A 17,440-nucleotide genomic window follows, 5' to 3' on the forward strand; every position below is an offset into this window, starting at 1 on the left:
CAAGGAGCGGAGCTATCTCGAGCAGCATCTAACACATGGCAGTACACTGAATGAAAGGGATGTTCTACAACCTATGACAAGTATTCTACTGGCCTCAGAGGTTTTCTGAATGCATAGGCAGAACATTGGTTTGTATGCATTTTGTAGTATAATGTCATGCTTGGCGATGTCATTCGTTTACGAGCCTCGCTACAGTGTGCATGCACGTTATCCATGTGAAGAGGCGTAAGCAAATGCTACCATTCTGCGAGATTCCTGCAGAAGGTATACGAATTGCGTTGATATACAGAGCACAAGGGAGCCAAAGTCAAGGCCTCCGTGGCGCAATCGGCTAGCGCGTTCGGCTGTTAACCGAAAGGTTGGTGGTTCGAGCCCACCCGGGGGCGAAATCGTTTTAACCGGCACCGAGGTGAGGACATACGTCAACTTTGTTAGAGATACACAGCTAGTGTGACAATTTGGCTGCGTTTGAGTGATGCCACAGAGCCTTATACACATTCAGCCAAGTGACACTGTAGGTAAAAACATGGCCCTACACAGACGTTCTGCTGTTTTCCTTTTTATTCGTCATGTGTGACACTGCAGTAGAGGGACGCCCGCTACAAAAGACGTATTCTTTACATTCAATTTCAGCATATACGTCGCGAGTGCCATATGACAGGGCCTGTCTCTCGATGTCGATTTGTATTTGGTGTGTCTTAAGTGTCGGTCTGCAGTAGGCCGCTGTTGGCCGAGCGACGTGCAGTCGCCTTACATGAAGCCCCATGGGCAACGCCAGTGCCACTGTGGACAACAGCGCACTGTAGCCAGAGAGAGGAGCCGAAAGGCGCATTTCGCAGTCGAGCCACGCTATCCCACAAGCTGTGCACTAGGTCAGGATTGTGCAGACCGCTAACTTTTGGTGGGCCGACGCTCGTCGTCGATCGTAAGGGCGAAACATTCAAGAGATTTGGAAAACGGCAATGTGGACACCCCCAGCAGCAGCTGTGTGCCAAGTCCGATATCTGGTCGAGGGCTGCAAGATTCAGTATGATGAAGTAACAATTTGGGGATAGCTCACAAACGCTAAGCTGCCGCCTTCTTAGCTCAGTGGTAGAGCACTGGTCTCGTAAACCAGGGGTCGTGAGTTCGAACCTCACAGAAGGCATTCATTTTTTAAACCTTCCTGCAAGGAGCGGAGCTATCTCGAGCAGCATCTAACACATGGCAGTACACTGAATGAAAGGGATGTTCTACAACCTATGACAAGTATTCTACTGGCCTCAGAGGTTTTCTGAATGCATAGGCAGAACATTGGTTTGTATGCATTTTGTAGTATAATGTCATGCTTGGCGATGTCATTCGTTTACGAGCCTCGCTACAGTGTGCATGCACGTTATCCATGTGAAGAGGCGTAAGCAAATGCTACCATTCTGCGAGATTCCTGCAGAAGGTATACGAATTGCGTTGATATACAGAGCACAAGGGAGCCAAAGTCAAGGCCTCCGTGGCGCAATCGGCTAGCGCGTTCGGCTGTTAACCGAAAGGTTGGTGGTTCGAGCCCACCCGGGGGCGAAATCGTTTTAACCGGCACCGAGGTGAGGACATACGTCAACTTTGTTAGAGATACACAGCTAGTGTGACAATTTGGCTGCGTTTGAGTGATGCCACAGAGCCTTATACACATTCAGCCAAGTGACACTGTAGGTAAAAACATGGCCCTACACAGACGTTCTGCTGTTTTCCTTTTTATTCGTCATGTGTGACACTGCAGTAGAGGGACGCCCGCTACAAAAGACGTATTCTTTACATTCAATTTCAGCATATACGTCGCGAGTGCCATATGACAGGGCCTGTCTCTCGATGTCGATTTGTATTTGGTGTGTCTTAAGTGTCGGTCTGCAGTAGGCCGCTGTTGGCCGAGCGACGTGCAGTCGCCTTACATGAAGCCCCATGGGCAACGCCAGTGCCACTGTGGACAACAGCGCACTGTAGCCAGAGAGAGGAGCCGAAAGGCGCATTTCGCAGTCGAGCCACGCTATCCCACAAGCTGTGCACTAGGTCAGGATTGTGCAGACCGCTAACTTTTGGTGGGCCGACGCTCGTCGTCGATCGTAAGGGCGAAACATTCAAGAGATTTGGAAAACGGCAATGTGGACACCCCCAGCAGCAGCTGTGTGCCAAATCCGATATCTGGTCGAGGGCTGCAAGATTCAGTATGATGAAGTAACAATTTGGGGATAGCTCACAAACGCTAAGCTGCCGCCTTCTTAGCTCAGTGGTAGAGCACTGGTCTCGTAAACCAGGGGTCGTGAGTTCGAACCTCACAGAAGGCATTCATTTTTTAAACCTTCCTGCAAGGAGCGGAGCTATCTCGAGCAGCATCTAACACATGGCAGTACACTGAATGAAAGGGATGTTCTACAACCTATGACAAGTATTCTACTGGCCTCAGAGGTTTTCTGAATGCATAGGCAGAACATTGGTTTGTATGCATTTTGTAGTATAATGTCATGCTTGGCGATGTCATTCGTTTACGAGCCTCGCTACAGTGTGCATGCACGTTATCCATGTGAAGAGGCGTAAGCAAATGCTACCATTCTGCGAGATTCCTGCAGAAGGTATACGAATTGCGTTGATATACAGAGCACAAGGGAGCCAAAGTCAAGGCCTCCGTGGCGCAATCGGCTAGCGCGTTCAGCTGTTAACCGAAAGGTTGGTGGTTCGAGCCCACCCGGGGGCGAAATCGTTTTAACCGGCACCGAGGTGAGGACATACGTCAACTTTGTTAGAGATACACAGCTAGTGTGACAATTTGGCTGCGTTTGAGTGATGCCACAGAGCCTTATACACATTCAGCCAAGTGACACTGTAGGTAAAAACATGGCCCTACACAGACGTTCTGCTGTTTTCCTTTTTATTCGTCATGTGTGACACTGCAGTAGAGGGACGCCCGCTACAAAAGACGTATTCTTTACATTCAATTTCAGCATATACGTCGCGAGTGCCATATGACAGGGCCTGTCTCTCGATGTCGATTTGTATTTGGTGTGTCTTAAGTGTCGGTCTGCAGTAGGCCGCTGTTGGCCGAGCGACGTGCAGTCGCCTTACATGAAGCCCCATGGGCAACGCCAGTGCCACTGTGGACAACAGCGCACTGTAGCCAGAGAGAGGAGCCGAAAGGCGCATTTCGCAGTCGAGCCACGCTATCCCACAAGCTGTGCACTAGGTCAGGATTGTGCAGACCGCTAACTTTTGGTGGGCCGACGCTCGTCGTCGATCGTAAGGGCGAAACATTCAAGAGATTTGGAAAACGGCAATGTGGACACCCCCAGCAGCAGCTGTGTGCCAAATCCGATATCTGGTCGAGGGCTGCAAGATTCAGTATGATGAAGTAACAATTTGGGGATAGCTCACAAACGCTAAGCTGCCGCCTTCTTAGCTCAGTGGTAGAGCACTGGTCTCGTAAACCAGGGGTCGTGAGTTCGAACCTCACAGAAGGCATTCATTTTTTAAACCTTCCTGCAAGGAGCGGAGCTATCTCGAGCAGCATCTAACACATGGCAGTACACTGAATGAAAGGGATGTTCTACAACCTATGACAAGTATTCTACTGGCCTCAGAGGTTTTCTGAATGCATAGGCAGAACATTGGTTTGTATGCATTTTGTAGTATAATGTCATGCTTGGCGATGTCATTCGTTTACGAGCCTCGCTACAGTGTGCATGCACGTTATCCATGTGAAGAGGCGTAAGCAAATGCTACCATTCTGCGAGATTCCTGCAGAAGGTATACGAATTGCGTTGATATACAGAGCACAAGGGAGCCAAAGTCAAGGCCTCCGTGGCGCAATCGGCTAGCGCGTTCGGCTGTTAACCGAAAGGTTGGTGGTTCGAGCCCACCCGGGGGCGAAATCGTTTTAACCGGCACCGAGGTGAGGACATACGTCAACTTTGTTAGAGATACACAGCTAGTGTGACAATTTGGCTGCGTTTGAGTGATGCCACAGAGCCTTATACACATTCAGCCAAGTGACACTGTAGGTAAAAACATGGCCCTACACAGACGTTCTGCTGTTTTCCTTTTTATTCGTCATGTGTGACACTGCAGTAGAGGGACGCCCGCTACAAAAGACGTATTCTTTACATTCAATTTCAGCATATACGTCGCGAGTGCCATATGACAGGGCCTGTCTCTCGATGTCGATTTGTATTTGGTGTGTCTTAAGTGTCGGTCTGCAGTAGGCCGCTGTTGGCCGAGCGACGTGCAGTCGCCTTACATGAAGCCCCATGGGCAACGCCAGTGCCACTGTGGACAACAGCGCACTGTAGCCAGAGAGAGGAGCCGAAAGGCGCATTTCGCAGTCGAGCCACGCTATCCCACAAGCTGTGCACTAGGTCATGATTGTGCAGACCGCTAACTTTTGGTGGGCCGACGCTCGTCGTCGATCGTAAGGGCGAAACATTCAAGAGATTTGGAAAACGGCAATGTGGACACCCCCAGCAGCAGCTGTGTGCCAAGTCCGATATCTGGTCGAGGGCTGCAAAATTCAGTATGATGAAGTAACAATTTGGGGATAGCTCACAAACGCTAAGCTGCCGCCTTCTTAGCTCAGTGGTAGAGCACTGGTCTCGTAAACCAGGGGTCGTGAGTTCGAACCTCACAGAAGGCATTCATTTTTTAAACCTTCCTGCAAGGAGCGGAGCTATCTCGAGCAGCATCTAACACATGGCAGTACACTGAATGAAAGGGATGTTCTACAACCTATGACAAGTATTCTACTGGCCTCAGAGGTTTTCTGAATGCATAGGCAGAACATTGGTTTGTATGCATTTTGTAGTATAATGTCATGCTTGGCGATGTCATTCGTTTACGAGCCTCGCTACAGTGTGCATGCACGTTATCCATGTGAAGAGGCGTAAGCAAATGCTACCATTCTGCGAGATTCCTGCAGAAGGTATACGAATTGCGTTGATATACAGAGCACAAGGGAGCCAAAGTCAAGGCCTCCGTGGCGCAATCGGCTAGCGCGTTCGGCTGTTAACCGAAAGGTTGGTGGTTCGAGCCCACCCGGGGGCGAAATCGTTTTAACCGGCACCGAGGTGAGGACATACGTCAACTTTGTTAGAGATACACAGCTAGTGTGACAATTTGGCTGCGTTTGAGTGATGCCACAGAGCCTTATACACATTCAGCCAAGTGACACTGTAGGTAAAAACATGGCCCTACACAGACGTTCTGCTGTTTTCCTTTTTATTCGTCATGTGTGACACTGCAGTAGAGGGACGCCCGCTACAAAAGACGTATTCTTTACATTCAATTTCAGCATATACGTCGCGAGTGCCATATGACAGGGCCTGTCTCTCGATGTCGATTTGTATTTGGTGTGTCTTAAGTGTCGGTCTGCAGTAGGCCGCTGTTGGCCGAGCGACGTGCAGTCGCCTTACATGAAGCCCCATGGGCAACGCCAGTGCCACTGTGGACAACAGCGCACTGTAGCCAGAGAGAGGAGCCGAAAGGCGCATTTCGCAGTCGAGCCACGCTATCCCACAAGCTGTGCACTAGGTCAGGATTGTGCAGACCGCTAACTTTTGGTGGGCCGACGCTCGTCGTCGATCGTAAGGGCGAAACATTCAAGAGATTTGGAAAACGGCAATGTGGACACCCCCAGCAGCAGCTGTGTGCCAAGTCCGATATCTGGTCGAGGGCTGCAAGATTCAGTATGATGAAGTAACAATTTGGGGATAGCTCACAAACGCTAAGCTGCCGCCTTCTTAGCTCAGTGGTAGAGCACTGGTCTCGTAAACCAGGGGTCGTGAGTTCGAACCTCACAGAAGGCATTCATTTTTTAAACCTTCCTGCAAGGAGCGGAGCTATCTCGAGCAGCATCTAACACATGGCAGTACACTGAATGAAAGGGATGTTCTACAACCTATGACAAGTATTCTACTGGCCTCAGAGGTTTTCTGAATGCATAGGCAGAACATTGGTTTGTATGCATTTTGTAGTATAATGTCATGCTTGGCGATGTCATTCGTTTACGAGCCTCGCTACAGTGTGCATGCACGTTATCCATGTGAAGAGGCGTAAGCAAATGCTACCATTCTGCGAGATTCCTGCAGAAGGTATACGAATTGCGTTGATATACAGAGCACAAGGGAGCCAAAGTCAAGGCCTCCGTGGCGCAATCGGCTAGCGCGTTCGGCTGTTAACCGAAAGGTTGGTGGTTCGAGCCCACCCGGGGGCGAAATCGTTTTAACCGGCACCGAGGTGAGGACATACGTCAACTTTGTTAGAGATACACAGCTAGTGTGACAATTTGGCTGCGTTTGAGTGATGCCACAGAGCCTTATACACATTCAGCCAAGTGACACTGTAGGTAAAAACATGGCCCTACACAGACGTTCTGCTGTTTTCCTTTTTATTCGTCATGTGTGACACTGCAGTAGAGGGACGCCCGCTACAAAAGACGTATTCTTTACATTCAATTTCAGCATATACGTCGCGAGTGCCATATGACAGGGCCTGTCTCTCGATGTCGATTTGTATTTGGTGTGTCTTAAGTGTCGGTCTGCAGTAGGCCGCTGTTGGCCGAGCGACGTGCAGTCGCCTTACATGAAGCCCCATGGGCAACGCCAGTGCCACTGTGGACAACAGCGCACTGTAGCCAGAGAGAGGAGCCGAAAGGCGCATTTCGCAGTCGAGCCACGCTATCCCACAAGCTGTGCACTAGGTCAGGATTGTGCAGACCGCTAACTTTTGGTGGGCCGACGCTCGTCGTCGATCGTAAGGGCGAAACATTCAAGAGATTTGGAAAACGGCAATGTGGACACCCCCAGCAGCAGCTGTGTGCCAAATCCGATATCTGGTCGAGGGCTGCAAGATTCAGTATGATGAAGTAACAATTTGGGGATAGCTCACAAACGCTAAGCTGCCGCCTTCTTAGCTCAGTGGTAGAGCACTGGTCTCGTAAACCAGGGGTCGTGAGTTCGAACCTCACAGAAGGCATTCATTTTTTAAACCTTCCTGCAAGGAGCGGAGCTATCTCGAGCAGCATCTAACACATGGCAGTACACTGAATGAAAGGGATGTTCTACAACCTATGACAAGTATTCTACTGGCCTCAGAGGTTTTCTGAATGCATAGGCAGAACATTGGTTTGTATGCATTTTGTAGTATAATGTCATGCTTGGCGATGTCATTCGTTTACGAGCCTCGCTACAGTGTGCATGCACGTTATCCATGTGAAGAGGCGTAAGCAAATGCTACCATTCTGCGAGATTCCTGCAGAAGGTATACGAATTGCGTTGATATACAGAGCACAAGGGAGCCAAAGTCAAGGCCTCCGTGGCGCAATCGGCTAGCGCGTTCGGCTGTTAACCGAAAGGTTGGTGGTTCGAGCCCACCCGGGGGCGAAATCGTTTTAACCGGCACCGAGGTGAGGACATACGTCAACTTTGTTAGAGATACACAGCTAGTGTGACAATTTGGCTGCGTTTGAGTGATGCCACAGAGCCTTATACACATTCAGCCAAGTGACACTGTAGGTAAAAACATGGCCCTACACAGACGTTCTGCTGTTTTCCTTTTTATTCGTCATGTGTGACACTGCAGTAGAGGGACGCCCGCTACAAAAGACGTATTCTTTACATTCAATTTCAGCATATACGTCGCGAGTGCCATATGACAGGGCCTGTCTCTCGATGTCGATTTGTATTTGGTGTGTCTTAAGTGTCGGTCTGCAGTAGGCCGCTGTTGGCCGAGCGACGTGCAGTCGCCTTACATGAAGCCCCATGGGCAACGCCAGTGCCACTGTGGAAAACAGCGCACTGTAGCCAGAGAGAGGAGCCGAAAGGCGCATTTCGCAGTCGAGCCACGCTATCCCACAAGCTGTGCACTAGGTCAGGATTGTGCAGACCGCTAACTTTTGGTGGGCCGACGCTCGTCGTCGATCGTAAGGGCGAAACATTCAAGAGATTTGGAAAACGGCAATGTGGACACCCCCAGCAGCAGCTGTGTGCCAAGTCCGATATCTGGTCGAGGGCTGCAAGATTCAGTATGATGAAGTAACAATTTGGGGATAGCTCACAAACGCTAAGCTGCCGCCTTCTTAGCTCAGTGGTAGAGCATTGGTCTCGTAAACCAGGGGTCGTGAGTTCGAACCTCACAGAAGGCATTCATTTTTTAAACCTTCCTGCAAGGAGCGGAGCTATCTCGAGCAGCATCTAACACATGGCAGTACACTGAATGAAAGGGATGTTCTACAACCTATGACAAGTATTCTACTGGCCTCAGAGGTTTTCTGAATGCATAGGCAGAACATTGGTTTGTATGCATTTTGTAGTATAATGTCATGCTTGGCGATGTCATTCGTTTACGAGCCTCGCTACAGTGTGCATGCACGTTATCCATGTGAAGAGGCGTAAGCAAATGCTACCATTCTGCGAGATTCCTGCAGAAGGTATACGAATTGCGTTGATATACAGAGCACAAGGGAGCCAAAGTCAAGGCCTCCGTGGCGCAATCGGCTAGCGCGTTCGGCTGTTAACCGAAAGGTTGGTGGTTCGAGCCCACCCGGGGGCGAAATCGTTTTAACCGGCACCGAGGTGAGGACATACGTCAACTTTGTTAGAGATACACAGCTAGTGTGACAATTTGGCTGCGTTTGAGTGATGCCACAGAGCCTTATACACATTCAGCCAAGTGACACTGTAGGTAAAAACATGGCCCTACACAGACGTTCTGCTGTTTTCCTTTTTATTCGTCATGTGTGACACTGCAGTAGAGGGACGCCCGCTACAAAAGACGTATTCTTTACATTCAATTTCAGCATATACGTCGCGAGTGCCATATGACAGGGCCTGTCTCTCGATGTCGATTTGTATTTGGTGTGTCTTAAGTGTCGGTCTGCAGTAGGCCGCTGTTGGCCGAGCGACGTGCAGTCGCCTTACATGAAGCCCCATGGGCAACGCCAGTGCCACTGTGGACAACAGCGCACTGTAGCCAGAGAGAGGAGCCGAAAGGCGCATTTCGCAGTCGAGCCACGCTATCCCACAAGCTGTGCACTAGGTCAGGATTGTGCAGACCGCTAACTTTTGGTGGGCCGACGCTCGTCGTCGATCGTAAGGGCGAAACATTCAAGAGATTTGGAAAACGGCAATGTGGACACCCCCAGCAGCAGCTGTGTGCCAAGTCCGATATCTGGTCGAGGGCTGCAAGATTCAGTATGATGAAGTAACAATTTGGGGATAGCTCACAAACGCTAAGCTGCCGCCTTCTTAGCTCAGTGGTAGAGCACTGGTCTCGTAAACCAGGGGTCGTGAGTTCGAACCTCACAGAAGGCATTCATTTTTTAAACCTTCCTGCAAGGAGCGGAGCTATCTCGAGCAGCATCTAACACATGGCAGTACACTGAATGAAAGGGATGTTCTACAACCTATGACAAGTATTCTACTGGCCTCAGAGGTTTTCTGAATGCATAGGCAGAACATTGGTTTGTATGCATTTTGTAGTATAATGTCATGCTTGGCGATGTCATTCGTTTACGAGCCTCGCTACAGTGTGCATGCACGTTATCCATGTGAAGAGGCGTAAGCAAATGCTACCATTCTGCGAGATTCCTGCAGAAGGTATACGAATTGCGTTGATATACAGAGCTCAAGGGAGCCAAAGTCAAGGCCTCCGTGGCGCAATCGGCTAGCGCGTTCGGCTGTTAACCGAAAGGTTGGTGGTTCGAGCCCACCCGGGGGCGAAATCGTTTTAACCGGCACCGAGGTGAGGACATACGTCAACTTTGTTAGAGATACACAGCTAGTGTGACAATTTGGCTGCGTTTGAGTGATGCCACAGAGCCTTATACACATTCAGCCAAGTGACACTGTAGGTAAAAACATGGCCCTACACAGACGTTCTGCTGTTTTCCTTTTTATTCGTCATGTGTGACACTGCAGTAGAGGGACGCCCGCTACAAAAGACGTATTCTTTACATTCAATTTCAGCATATACGTCGCGAGTGCCATATGACAGGGCCTGTCTCTCGATGTCGATTTGTATTTGGTGTGTCTTAAGTGTCGGTCTGCAGTAGGCCGCTGTTGGCCGAGCGACGTGCAGTCGCCTTACATGAAGCCCCATGGGCAACGCCAGTGCCACTGTGGACAACAGCGCACTGTAGCCAGAGAGAGGAGCCGAAAGGCGCATTTCGCAGTCGAGCCACGCTATCCCACAAGCTGTGCACTAGGTCAGGATTGTGCAGACCGCTAACTTTTGGTGGGCCGACGCTCGTCGTCGATCGTAAGGGCGAAACATTCAAGAGATTTGGAAAACGGCAATGTGGACACCCCCAGCAGCAGCTGTGTGCCAAGTCCGATATCTGGTCGAGGGCTGCAAGATTCAGTATGATGAAGTAACAATTTGGGGATAGCTCACAAACGCTAAGCTGCCGCCTTCTTAGCTCAGTGGTAGAGCACTGGTCTCGTAAACCAGGGGTCGTGAGTTCGAACCTCCCAGAAGGCATTCATTTTTTAAACCTTCCTGCAAGGAGCGGAGCTATCTCGAGCAGCATCTAACACATGGCAGTACACTGAATGAAAGGGATGTTCTACAACCTATGACAAGTATTCTACTGGCCTCAGAGGTTTTCTGAATGCATAGGCAGAACATTGGTTTGTATGCATTTTGTAGTATAATGTCATGCTTGGCGATGTCATTCGTTTACGAGCCTCGCTACAGTGTGCATGCACGTTATCCATGTGAAGAGGCGTAAGCAAATGCTACCATTCTGCGAGATTCCTGCAGAAGGTATACGAATTGCGTTGATATACAGAGCACAAGGGAGCCAAAGTCAAGGCCTCCGTGGCGCAATCGGCTAGCGCGTTCGGCTGTTAACCGAAAGGTTGGTGGTTCGAGCCCACCCGGGGGCGAAATCGTTTTAACCGGCACCGAGGTGAGGACATACGTCAACTTTGTTAGAGATACACAGCTAGTGTGACAATTTGGCTGCGTTTGAGTGATGCCACAGAGCCTTATACACATTCAGCCAAGTGACACTGTAGGTAAAAACATGGCCCTACACAGACGTTCTGCTGTTTTCCTTTTTATTCGTCATGTGTGACACTGCAGTAGAGGGACGCCTGCTACAAAAGACGTATTCTTTACATTCAATTTCAGCATATACGTCGCGAGTGCCATATGACAGGGCCTGTCTCTCGATGTCGATTTGTATTTGGTGTGTCTTAAGTGTCGGTCTGCAGTAGGCCGCTGTTGGCCGAGCGACGTGCAGTCGCCTTACATGAAGCCCCATGGGCAACGCCAGTGCCACTGTGGACAACAGCGCACTGTAGCCAGAGAGAGGAGCCGAAAGGCGCATTTCGCAGTCGAGCCACGCTATCCCACAAGCTGTGCACTAGGTCAGGATTGTGCAGACCGCTAACTTTTGGTGGGCCGACGCTCGTCGTCGATCGTAAGGGCGAAACATTCAAGAGATTTGGAAAACGGCAATGTGGACACCCCCAGCAGCAGCTGTGTGCCAAATCCGATATCTGGTCGAGGGCTGCAAGATTCAGTATGATGAAGTAACAATTTGGGGATAGCTCACAAACGCTAAGCTGCCGCCTTCTTAGCTCATACGCGGAGAAGTTTTAAGTTCTAAAAAAAAAAACGTTCTTCAAGGGGTTGCAAGATTTTATGTTTTCCTTATGAAGATGAGAGACTTCACGTATCAGTGTATTTTAATATACTTACCTTTCCATTAGCAAGAGGAAGATTCATTACCTTTAATTAATATTAAGAAGAAACATTTATTTCTCATTTCTGTTAGCTAAGGTAATTTAGACATCTAGCTTACAGAGAAAAAAATTAAGAAGCCGAAATAAAAAAAAAAAATAAAAAATAAAAAAAAATAAAAAAAATAAAAAAAAAAATAAAATAAAATAAAAAATAAATAAAAAAATCAAATAAAACAAAAAAATACAAAACACGAAAAAGTAGCCGAGCACTCGCAAAAAGTAAGAAAAATGAGGACCTGGCATCAAAAACATAAAAAAGTACATACAATAAAAAACGTAAAAAAAAGTTGGTAGAAGGATGGACTCATAATAACAATGATAATAATAATAAAAACGACAAAAGCAAAAAAAAAAAAAAAAAGTGGTAGAGCACTGGTCTCGTAAACCAGGGGTCGTGAGTTCGAACCTCACAGAAGGCATTCATTTTTTAAACCTTCCTGCAAGGAGCGGAGCTATCTCGAGCAGCATCTAACACATGGCAGTACACTGAATGAAAGGGATGTTCTACAACCTATGACAAGTATTCTACTGGCCTCAGAGGATTTCTGAATGCATAGGCAGAACATTGGTTTGTATGCATTTTGTAGTATAATGTCATGCTTGGCGATGTCATTCGTTTACGAGCCTCGCTACAGTGTGCATGCACGTTATCCATGTGAAGAGGCGTAAGCAAATGCTACCATTCTGCGAGATTCCTGCAGAAGGTATACGAATTGCGTTGATATACAGAGCACAAGGGAGCCAAAGTCAAGGCCTCCGTGGCGCAATCGGCTAGCGCGTTCGGCTGTTAACCGAAAGGTTGGTGGTTCGAGCCCACCTGGGGGCGAAATCGTTTTAACCGGCACCGAGGTGAGGACATACGTCAACTTTGTTAGAGATACACAGCTAGTGTGACAATTTGGCTGCGTTTGAGTGATGCCACAGAGCCTTATACACATTCAGCCAAGTGACACTGTAGGTAAAAACATGGCCCTACACAGACGTTCTGCTGTTTTCCTTTTTATTCGTCATGTGTGACACTGCAGTAGAGGGACGCCCGCTACAAAAGACGTATTCTTTACATTCAATTTCAGCATATACGTCGCGAGTGCCATATGACAGGGCCTGTCTCTCGATGTCGATTTGTATTTGGTGTGTCTTAAGTGTCGGTCTGCAGTAGGCCGCTGTTGGCCGAGCGACGTGCAGTCGCCTTACATGAAGCCCCATGGGCAACGCCAGTGCCACTGTGGACAACAGCGCACTGTAGCCAGAGAGAGGAGCCGAAAGGCGCATTTCGCAGTCGAGCCACGCTATCCCACAAGCTGTGCACTAGGTCAGGATTGTGCAGACCGCTAACTTTTGGTGGGCCGACGCTCGTCGTCGATCGTAAGGGCGAAACATTCAAGAGATTTGGAAAACGGCAATGTGGACACCCCCAGCAGCAGCTGTGTGCCAAATCCGATATCTGGTCGAGGGCTGCAAGATTCAGTATGATGAAGTAACAATTTGGGGATAGCTCACAAACGCTAAGCTGCCGCCTTCTTAGCTCAGTGGTAGAGCACTGGTCTCGTAAACCAGGGGTCGTGAGTTTGAACCTCCCAGAAGGCATTCATTTTTTAAACCTTCCTGCAAGGAGCGGAGCTATCTCGAGCAGCATCTAACACATGGCAGTACACTGAATGAAAGGGATGTTCTACAACCTATGACAAGTATTCTACTGGCCTCAGAGGTTTTCTGAATGCATAGGCAGAACATTGGTTTGTATGCATTTTGTAGTATAATGTCATGCTTGGCGATGTCATTCGTTTACGAGCCTCGCTACAGTGTGCATGCACGTTATCCATGTGAAGAGGCGTAAGCAAATGCTACCATTCTGCGAGATTCCTGCAGAAGGTATACGAATTGCGTTGATATACAGAGCACAAGGGAACCAAAGTCAAGGCCTCCGTGGCGCAATCGGCTAGCGCGTTCGGCTGTTAACCGAAAGGTTGGTGGTTCGAGCCCACCCGGGGGCGAAATCGTTTTAACCGGCACCGAGGTGAGGACATACGTCAACTTTGTTAGAGATACACAGCTAGTGTGACAATTTGGCTGCGTTTGAGTGATGCCACAGAGCCTTATACACATTCAGCCAAGTGACACTGTAGGTAAAAACATGGCCCTACACAGACGTTCTGCTGTTTTCCTTTTTATTCGTCATGTGTGACACTGCAGTAGAGGGACGCCCGCTACAAAAGACGTATTCTTTACATTCAATTTCAGCATATACGTCGCGAGTGCCATATGACAGGGCCTGTCTCTCGATGTCGATTTGTATTTGGTGTGTCTTAAGTGTCGGTCTGCAGTAGGCCGCTGTTGGCCGAGCGACGTGCAGTCGCCTTACATGAAGCCCCATGGGCAACGCCAGTGCCACTGTGGACAACAGCGCACTGTAGCCAGAGAGAGGAGCCGAAAGGCGCATTTCGCAGTCGAGCCACGCTATCCCACAAGCTGTGCACTAGGTCAGGATTGTGCAGACCGCTAACTTTTGGTGGGCCGACGCTCGTCGTCGATCGTAAGGGCGAAACATTCAAGAGATTTGGAAAACGGCAATGTGGACACCCCCAGCAGCAGCTGTGTGCCAAGTCCGATATCTGGTCGAGGGCTGCAAGATTCAGTATGATGAAGTAACAATTTGGGGATAGCTCACAAACGCTAAGCTGCCGCCTTCTTAGTTCAGTGGTAGAGCACTGGTCTCGTAAACCAGGGGTCGTGAGTTCGAACCTCACAGAAGGCATTCATTTTTTTAAACCTTCCTGCAAGGAGCGGAGCTATCTCGAGCAGCATCTAACACATGGCAGTACACTGAATGAAAGGGATGTTCTACAACCTATGACAAGTATTCTACTGGCCTCAGAGGTTTTCTGAATGCATAGGCAGAACATTGGTTTGTATGCATTTTGTAGTATAATGTCATGCTTGGCGATGTCATTCGTTTACGAGCCTCGCTACAGTGTGCATGCACGTTATCCATGTGAAGAGGCGTAAGCAAATGCTACCATTCTGCGAGATTCCTGCAGAAGGTATACGAATTGCGTTGATATATAGAGCACAAGGGAACCAAAGTCAAGGCCTCCGTGGCGCAATCGGCTAGCGCGTTCGGCTGTTAACCGAAAGGTTGGTGGTTCGAGCCCACCCGGGGGCGAAATCGTTTTAACCGGCACCGAGGTGAGGACATACGTCAACTTTGTTAGAGATACACAGCTAGTGTGACAATTTGGCTGCGTTTGAGTGATGCCACAGAGCCTTATACACATTCAGCCAAGTGACACTGTAGGTAAAAACATGGCCCTACACAGACGTTCTGCTGTTTTCCTTTTTATTCGTCATGTGTGACACTGCAGTAGAGGGACGCCCGCTACAAAAGACGTATTCTTTACATTCAATTTCAGCATATACGTCGCGAGTGCCATATGACAGGGCCTGTCTCTCGATGTCGATTTGTATTTGGTGTGTCTTAAGTGTCGGTCTGCAGTAGGCCGCTGTTGGCCGAGCGACGTGCAGTCGCCTTACATGAAGCCCCATGGGCAACGCCAGTGCCACTGTGGACAACAGCGCACTGTAGCCAGAGAGAGGAGCCGAAAGGCGCATTTCGCAGTCGAGCCACGCTATCCCACAAGCTGTGCACTAGGTCAGGATTGTGCAGACCGCTAACTTTTGGTGGGCCGACGCTCGTCGTCGATCGTAAGGGCGAAACATTCAAGAGATTTGGAAAACGGCAATGTGGACACCCCCAGCAGCAGCTGTGTGCCAAGTCCGATATCTGGTCGAGGGCTGCAAGATTCAGTATGATGAAGTAACAATTTGGGGATAGCTCACAAACGCTAAGCTGCCGCCTTCTTAGTGCAGTGGTAGAGCACTGGTCTCGTAAACCAGGGGTCGTGAGTTCGAACCTCACAGAAGGCATTCATTTTTTTAAACCTTCCTGCAAGGAGCGGAGCTATCTCGAGCAGCATCTAACACATGGCAGTACACTGAATGAAAGGGATGTTCTACAACCTATGACAAGTATTCTACTGGCCTCAGAGGTTTTCTGAATGCATAGGCAGAACATTGGTTTGTATGCATTTTGTAGTATAATGTCATGCTTGGCGATGTCATTCGTTTACGAGCCTCGCTACAGTGTGCATGCACGTTATCCATGTGAAGAGGCGTAAGCAAATGCTACCATTCTGCGAGATTCCTGCAGAAGGTATGCGAATTGCGTTGATATACAGAGCACAAGGGAACCAAAGTCAAGGCCTCCGTGGCGCAATCGGCTAGCGCGTTCGGCTGTTAACCGAAAGGTTGGTGGTTCGAGCCCACCCGGGGGCGAAATCGTTTTAACCGGCACCGAGGTGAGGACATACGTCAACTTTGTTAGAGATACACAGCTAGTGTGACAATTTGGCTGCGTTTGAGTGATGCCACAGAGCCTTATACACATTCAGCCAAGTGACACTGTAGGTAAAAACATGGCCCTACACAGACGTTCTGCTGTTTTCCTTTTTATTCGTCATGTGTGACACTGCAGTAGAGGGACGCCCGCTACAAAAGACGTATTCTTTACATTCAATTTCAGCATATACGTCGCGAGTGCCATATGACAGGGCCTGTCTCTCGATGTCGATTTGTATTTGGTGTGTCTTAAGTGTCGGTCTGCAGTAGGCCGCTGTTGGCCGAGCGACGTGCAGTCGCCTTACATGAAGCCCCATGGGCAACGCCAGTGCCACTGTGGACAACAGCGCACTGTAGCCAGAGAGAGGAGCCGAAAGGCGCATTTCGCAGTCGAGCCACGCTATCCCACAAGCTGTGCACTAGGTCAGGATTGTGCAGACCGCTAACTTTTGGTGGGCCGACGCTCGTCGTCGATCGTAAGGGCGAAACATTCAAGAGATTTGGAAAACGGCAATGTGGACACCCCCAGCAGCAGCTGTGTGCCAAGTCCGATATCTGGTCGAGGGCTGCAAGATTCAGTATGATGAAGTAACAATTTGGGGATAGCTCACAAACGCTAAGCTGCCGCCTTCTTAGTTCAGTGGTAGAGCACTGGTCTCGTAAACCAGGGGTCGTGAGTTCGAACCTCACAGAAGGCATTCATTTTTTTAAACCTTCCTGCAAGGAGCGGAGCTATCTCGAGCAGCATCTAACACATGGCAGTACACTGAATGAAAGGGATGTTCTACAACCTATGACAAGTATTCTACTGGCCTCAGAGGTTTTCTGAATGCATAGGCAGAACATTGGTTTGTATGCATTTTGTAGTATAATGTCATGCTTGGCGATGTCATTCGTTTACGAGCCTCGCTACAGTGTGCATGCACGTTATCCATGTGAAGAGGCGTAAGCAAATGCTACCATTCTGCGAGATTCCTGCAGAAGGTATACGAATTGCGTTGATATACAGAGCACAAGGGAACCAAAGTCAAGGCCTCCGTGGCGCAATCGGCTAGCGCGTTCGGCTGTTAACCGAAAGGTTGGTGGTTCGAGCCCACCCGGGGGCGAAATCGTTTTAACCGGCACCGAGGTGAGGACATACGTCAACTTTGTTAGAGATACACAGCTAGTGTGACAATTTGGCTGCGTTTGAGTGATGCCACAGAGCCTTATACACATTCAGCCAAGTGACACTGTAGGTAAAAACATGGCCCTACACAGACGTTCTGCTGTTTTCCTTTTTA

At 49.1% G+C, this 17,440-nt stretch overlaps 28 non-coding genes across 28 annotated transcripts; all 28 read left to right on the forward strand.

The window, feature by feature from the left end:
- Positions 1–312: 312 nt before the first annotated feature.
- Positions 313–386, forward strand: Trnan-guu (transfer RNA asparagine (anticodon GUU)). Its single transcript has one exon. It is a non-coding gene; the product is annotated as a tRNA-Asn (tRNA).
- Positions 387–1,075: 689 nt separating this feature from the next.
- Trnat-cgu (transfer RNA threonine (anticodon CGU)) lies at positions 1,076–1,147 on the forward strand. Its single transcript has one exon. It is a non-coding gene; the product is annotated as a tRNA-Thr (tRNA).
- Positions 1,148–1,480: 333 nt separating this feature from the next.
- Positions 1,481–1,554, forward strand: Trnan-guu (transfer RNA asparagine (anticodon GUU)). Its single transcript has one exon. It is a non-coding gene; the product is annotated as a tRNA-Asn (tRNA).
- A 689-nt stretch (positions 1,555–2,243) lies between these two features.
- On the forward strand, positions 2,244–2,315 carry Trnat-cgu (transfer RNA threonine (anticodon CGU)). The gene has a single exon. It is a non-coding gene; the product is annotated as a tRNA-Thr (tRNA).
- A 333-nt stretch (positions 2,316–2,648) lies between these two features.
- Trnan-guu (transfer RNA asparagine (anticodon GUU)) lies at positions 2,649–2,722 on the forward strand. The gene has a single exon. It is a non-coding gene; the product is annotated as a tRNA-Asn (tRNA).
- Positions 2,723–3,411: 689 nt separating this feature from the next.
- On the forward strand, positions 3,412–3,483 carry Trnat-cgu (transfer RNA threonine (anticodon CGU)). Its single transcript has one exon. It is a non-coding gene; the product is annotated as a tRNA-Thr (tRNA).
- A 333-nt stretch (positions 3,484–3,816) lies between these two features.
- On the forward strand, positions 3,817–3,890 carry Trnan-guu (transfer RNA asparagine (anticodon GUU)). The gene has a single exon. It is a non-coding gene; the product is annotated as a tRNA-Asn (tRNA).
- Positions 3,891–4,579: 689 nt separating this feature from the next.
- Trnat-cgu (transfer RNA threonine (anticodon CGU)) lies at positions 4,580–4,651 on the forward strand. Its single transcript has one exon. It is a non-coding gene; the product is annotated as a tRNA-Thr (tRNA).
- Positions 4,652–4,984: 333 nt separating this feature from the next.
- Trnan-guu (transfer RNA asparagine (anticodon GUU)) lies at positions 4,985–5,058 on the forward strand. The gene has a single exon. It is a non-coding gene; the product is annotated as a tRNA-Asn (tRNA).
- Positions 5,059–5,747: 689 nt separating this feature from the next.
- On the forward strand, positions 5,748–5,819 carry Trnat-cgu (transfer RNA threonine (anticodon CGU)). Its single transcript has one exon. It is a non-coding gene; the product is annotated as a tRNA-Thr (tRNA).
- A 333-nt stretch (positions 5,820–6,152) lies between these two features.
- Trnan-guu (transfer RNA asparagine (anticodon GUU)) lies at positions 6,153–6,226 on the forward strand. The gene has a single exon. It is a non-coding gene; the product is annotated as a tRNA-Asn (tRNA).
- A 689-nt stretch (positions 6,227–6,915) lies between these two features.
- On the forward strand, positions 6,916–6,987 carry Trnat-cgu (transfer RNA threonine (anticodon CGU)). The gene has a single exon. It is a non-coding gene; the product is annotated as a tRNA-Thr (tRNA).
- A 333-nt stretch (positions 6,988–7,320) lies between these two features.
- Positions 7,321–7,394, forward strand: Trnan-guu (transfer RNA asparagine (anticodon GUU)). The gene has a single exon. It is a non-coding gene; the product is annotated as a tRNA-Asn (tRNA).
- A 689-nt stretch (positions 7,395–8,083) lies between these two features.
- On the forward strand, positions 8,084–8,155 carry Trnat-cgu (transfer RNA threonine (anticodon CGU)). The gene has a single exon. It is a non-coding gene; the product is annotated as a tRNA-Thr (tRNA).
- Positions 8,156–8,488: 333 nt separating this feature from the next.
- On the forward strand, positions 8,489–8,562 carry Trnan-guu (transfer RNA asparagine (anticodon GUU)). Its single transcript has one exon. It is a non-coding gene; the product is annotated as a tRNA-Asn (tRNA).
- Positions 8,563–9,251: 689 nt separating this feature from the next.
- Positions 9,252–9,323, forward strand: Trnat-cgu (transfer RNA threonine (anticodon CGU)). Its single transcript has one exon. It is a non-coding gene; the product is annotated as a tRNA-Thr (tRNA).
- A 333-nt stretch (positions 9,324–9,656) lies between these two features.
- Positions 9,657–9,730, forward strand: Trnan-guu (transfer RNA asparagine (anticodon GUU)). Its single transcript has one exon. It is a non-coding gene; the product is annotated as a tRNA-Asn (tRNA).
- A 689-nt stretch (positions 9,731–10,419) lies between these two features.
- Positions 10,420–10,491, forward strand: Trnat-cgu (transfer RNA threonine (anticodon CGU)). Its single transcript has one exon. It is a non-coding gene; the product is annotated as a tRNA-Thr (tRNA).
- A 333-nt stretch (positions 10,492–10,824) lies between these two features.
- On the forward strand, positions 10,825–10,898 carry Trnan-guu (transfer RNA asparagine (anticodon GUU)). Its single transcript has one exon. It is a non-coding gene; the product is annotated as a tRNA-Asn (tRNA).
- Positions 10,899–12,514: 1,616 nt separating this feature from the next.
- On the forward strand, positions 12,515–12,588 carry Trnan-guu (transfer RNA asparagine (anticodon GUU)). The gene has a single exon. It is a non-coding gene; the product is annotated as a tRNA-Asn (tRNA).
- A 689-nt stretch (positions 12,589–13,277) lies between these two features.
- On the forward strand, positions 13,278–13,349 carry Trnat-cgu (transfer RNA threonine (anticodon CGU)). Its single transcript has one exon. It is a non-coding gene; the product is annotated as a tRNA-Thr (tRNA).
- A 333-nt stretch (positions 13,350–13,682) lies between these two features.
- Positions 13,683–13,756, forward strand: Trnan-guu (transfer RNA asparagine (anticodon GUU)). The gene has a single exon. It is a non-coding gene; the product is annotated as a tRNA-Asn (tRNA).
- A 689-nt stretch (positions 13,757–14,445) lies between these two features.
- On the forward strand, positions 14,446–14,517 carry Trnat-cgu (transfer RNA threonine (anticodon CGU)). Its single transcript has one exon. It is a non-coding gene; the product is annotated as a tRNA-Thr (tRNA).
- Positions 14,518–14,851: 334 nt separating this feature from the next.
- Positions 14,852–14,925, forward strand: Trnan-guu (transfer RNA asparagine (anticodon GUU)). Its single transcript has one exon. It is a non-coding gene; the product is annotated as a tRNA-Asn (tRNA).
- Positions 14,926–15,614: 689 nt separating this feature from the next.
- Positions 15,615–15,686, forward strand: Trnat-cgu (transfer RNA threonine (anticodon CGU)). The gene has a single exon. It is a non-coding gene; the product is annotated as a tRNA-Thr (tRNA).
- Positions 15,687–16,020: 334 nt separating this feature from the next.
- On the forward strand, positions 16,021–16,094 carry Trnan-guu (transfer RNA asparagine (anticodon GUU)). Its single transcript has one exon. It is a non-coding gene; the product is annotated as a tRNA-Asn (tRNA).
- Positions 16,095–16,783: 689 nt separating this feature from the next.
- Positions 16,784–16,855, forward strand: Trnat-cgu (transfer RNA threonine (anticodon CGU)). The gene has a single exon. It is a non-coding gene; the product is annotated as a tRNA-Thr (tRNA).
- Positions 16,856–17,189: 334 nt separating this feature from the next.
- Positions 17,190–17,263, forward strand: Trnan-guu (transfer RNA asparagine (anticodon GUU)). The gene has a single exon. It is a non-coding gene; the product is annotated as a tRNA-Asn (tRNA).
- Positions 17,264–17,440: the final 177 nt, after the last annotated feature.

The sequence above is a fragment of the Schistocerca serialis genome, chromosome 6 (genome assembly GCF_023864345.2).
Source record: "Schistocerca serialis cubense isolate TAMUIC-IGC-003099 chromosome 6, iqSchSeri2.2, whole genome shotgun sequence".
Taxonomy (NCBI): domain Eukaryota; kingdom Metazoa; phylum Arthropoda; class Insecta; order Orthoptera; family Acrididae; genus Schistocerca; species Schistocerca serialis.